This window comes from Perca flavescens, unplaced genomic scaffold (assembly GCF_004354835.1).
Source record: "Perca flavescens isolate YP-PL-M2 unplaced genomic scaffold, PFLA_1.0 EPR50_1.1_unplaced_scaf_5, whole genome shotgun sequence".
NCBI classification, from domain to species: domain Eukaryota; kingdom Metazoa; phylum Chordata; class Actinopteri; order Perciformes; family Percidae; genus Perca; species Perca flavescens.
This window is the reverse complement of record NW_021166702.1, coordinates 76,502-79,001: the sequence shown is the minus strand read 5'-3', so window position 1 is coordinate 79,001 and position 2,500 is coordinate 76,502. Positions and strand designations below refer to the sequence as shown.

General features: G+C 46.2%; 8 non-coding genes and 1 pseudogene across 8 annotated transcripts in view; all 9 read left to right on the top strand.

Annotated features, from left to right (window-relative positions):
- Positions 1-56, top strand: part of LOC114551872 (5S ribosomal RNA) — a 119-nt gene extending 63 nt beyond the window's left edge. Inside the window, exon 1 of the ribosomal RNA XR_003692040.1 lies at positions 1-56. This exon is cut by the window's left edge and continues 63 nt beyond it. This is a non-coding gene — a ribosomal RNA (5S ribosomal RNA).
- Positions 57-449: 393 nt separating this feature from the next.
- LOC114551780 (5S ribosomal RNA) lies at positions 450-568 on the top strand. Its single transcript, XR_003692008.1, has one exon. It is a non-coding gene; the product is annotated as a 5S ribosomal RNA (ribosomal RNA).
- A 104-nt stretch (positions 569-672) lies between these two features.
- LOC114551851 (uncharacterized) lies at positions 673-791 on the top strand (annotated as a pseudogene).
- Positions 792-895: 104 nt separating this feature from the next.
- On the top strand, positions 896-1,014 carry LOC114551860 (5S ribosomal RNA). Its single transcript, XR_003692039.1, has one exon. It is a non-coding gene; the product is annotated as a 5S ribosomal RNA (ribosomal RNA).
- A 104-nt stretch (positions 1,015-1,118) lies between these two features.
- Positions 1,119-1,236, top strand: LOC114551977 (5S ribosomal RNA). Its single transcript, XR_003692081.1, has one exon. It is a non-coding gene; the product is annotated as a 5S ribosomal RNA (ribosomal RNA).
- Positions 1,237-1,338: 102 nt separating this feature from the next.
- On the top strand, positions 1,339-1,457 carry LOC114551849 (5S ribosomal RNA). The gene has a single exon (XR_003692038.1). It is a non-coding gene; the product is annotated as a 5S ribosomal RNA (ribosomal RNA).
- Positions 1,458-1,790: 333 nt separating this feature from the next.
- LOC114551952 (5S ribosomal RNA) lies at positions 1,791-1,908 on the top strand. Its single transcript, XR_003692058.1, has one exon. It is a non-coding gene; the product is annotated as a 5S ribosomal RNA (ribosomal RNA).
- Positions 1,909-2,011: 103 nt separating this feature from the next.
- LOC114551798 (5S ribosomal RNA) lies at positions 2,012-2,129 on the top strand. The gene has a single exon (XR_003692026.1). It is a non-coding gene; the product is annotated as a 5S ribosomal RNA (ribosomal RNA).
- Positions 2,130-2,234: 105 nt separating this feature from the next.
- On the top strand, positions 2,235-2,352 carry LOC114551793 (5S ribosomal RNA). Its single transcript, XR_003692020.1, has one exon. It is a non-coding gene; the product is annotated as a 5S ribosomal RNA (ribosomal RNA).
- The last annotated feature ends 148 nt before the right edge of the window (positions 2,353-2,500 follow it).

Below are 2,500 nucleotides of genomic sequence, written 5' to 3'. Positions count from 1 at the left end.
GGGCCGGGTCAGTACTTGGATGGGAGACTGCCTGGGAATACCCGGTGCTGTAAGCTTTTTATTTCCATTTTACAACAGCAGGGGCTCTGCTCCTTCTTTATACCACACGTGTAATTGCATTTTACCATCTTTAAATAGTTTTTGTTACGTTCACCTGTTCTAATTGCTTACGTCCATACCACCCTGAACACCCGCCCTGATTTCGTTTTACTGATCTGCTCTTTATAACAAGCAATTGCATTTTACCATCTTTAAATAGCTTGGTTCACCTGTTCTAAGCACGTCCATACCACCCTGAACTTGGATGGGAGACTGCCTGCCTGGGAATACCCGGTGCTGTAAGCTTTTTATTCTACACTTTCAACAGCAGGGGCTCTGCTCCTTCTTTATACCACACGTGTAATTGCATTTTACCATCTTTAAATAGCTTGTGTTCACCTGTTTTAATTGCTTACGTCCATACCACCCTGAACACGCCCGATCTCGTCTGATCTCGGAAGCTATGCAGGGTAGGGCCGGGTCAGTACTTGGATAGGAGACTGCCTGGGAATACCCGGTGCTGAAAGCTTCTTATTTCCATTTTACAACAGCAGTGGCTCTACTCCTTCTTTATACCACACGTGTAATTGCATTTTACCATCTTTAAATTGCTTGTGTTCACCTGCTCTAATTGCTTACGTCCATACCACCTTGAACACGCCCAATCTTGTCTGATCTCGGAAGCTAAGCAAGGTAGGGCCGGGTCAGTACTTGGATGGGAGACTGCCTGGGAATACAAGGTGCTGTAAGCTCTTTATTTCCATTTTACAACAGCAGTGGCTCTGCTCCTTCTTTATACCACACGTGTAATTGCATTTTACCATCTTTAAATAGCTTGTGTTCTGCTGTTCTAATTGCTTACGTCCATACCACCTTGAACACGCCCGATCTCGTCTGATCTCGGAAGCTAAGCAAGGTAGGGCCGGGTCAGTACTTGGATGGGAGACTGCCTGGGAATACCCGGTGCTGTAAGCTTTTCATTTCCATTTTACAACAGCAGGGGCTCTGCTCCTTCTTTATACCACACGTGTAATTGCATTTTACCATCTTTAAATAGCTTGTGTTCACCTGTTCTAATTGCTTACGTCCATACCACCCTGAACACGCCCGATCTCGTCTGATCTCGGAAGCTAAGCAAGGTAGGGCCGGGTCAGTACTTGGATGGGAGACTGCCTGGGAATACCGGTGCTGTAAGCTTTTTATTTCCATTTTCAACAGCAGGGCTCTGCTCCTTCTTTATACCACACGTGTAATTGCATTTTACCATCTTTAAATAGCTTGTGTTCACCTGTTCTAATTGCTTACGTCCATACCACCTTGAACACGCCCGATCTCGTCTGATCTCGGAAGCTAAGCAAGGTAGGGCCGGGTCAGTACTTGGATGGGAGACTGCCTGGGAATACCCGGTGCTGTAAGCTTTTTATTCTACACTTTCAACAGCAGGGGCTCTGCTCCTTCTTTATACCACACGTGTAATTGCATTTTACCATCTTTAAATAGCTTGTGTTCACCTGTTTTAATTGCTTGGCCCATACCACCCTGAACACCTTGTGTCTCGTCTGATCCATCTTCTCGGAAGCTAAGCAGGATAGGGCCGGGTCAGTACTTGGATGGGAGACTGCCTGGGAATACCCGGTGCTGTAAGCTTTTTATTCTACACTTTCAACAGCAGGGGCTCTGCTCCTTCTTTATACCACACGTGTAATTGCATTTTACCATCTTTAAATAGCTTGTGTTCACCTGTTTTAATTGCTTACGTCCATACCACCCTGAACACGCCCGATCTCGTCTGATCTCGGAAGCTAAGCAGGGTAGGGCCGGGTCAGTACTTGGATGGGAGACTGCCTGGGAATACCGGTGCTGTAAGCTTTTATTTCCATTTTACAACAGCAGGGGCTCTGCTCCTTCTTTATACCACACGTGTAATTGCATTTTACCATCTTTAAATAGCTTGTGTTCACCTGTTCTAATTGCTTACGTCCATACCACCCTGAACATGCCCGATCTCGTCTGATCTCGGAAGCTAAGCAAGGTAGGGCCGGGTCAGTACTTGGATGGGAGACTGCCTGGGAATACCGGTGCTGTAAGCTTTTTTATTCTACACTTTCAACAGCAGGGGCTCTGCTCCTTCTTTATACCACACGTGTAATTGCATTTTACCATCTTTAAATAGCTTGTGTTCACCTGTTTTAATTGCTTACGTCCATACCACCTTGAACACGCCCGATCTCGTCTGATCTCGGAAGCTAAGCAAGGTAGGGCGGGTCAGTACTTGGATGGGAGACTGCCTGGGAATACCCGGTGCTGTAAGCTTTTTATTCTCCACTTTCAACAGCAGGGGCTCTGCTCCTTCTTTATACCACACGTGTAATTGCATTTTACCATCTTTAAATAGCTTGTGTTCACCTGTTCTAATTGCTTACGTCCATACCACCTTGAACACGCCCGATCTCGCCTGATC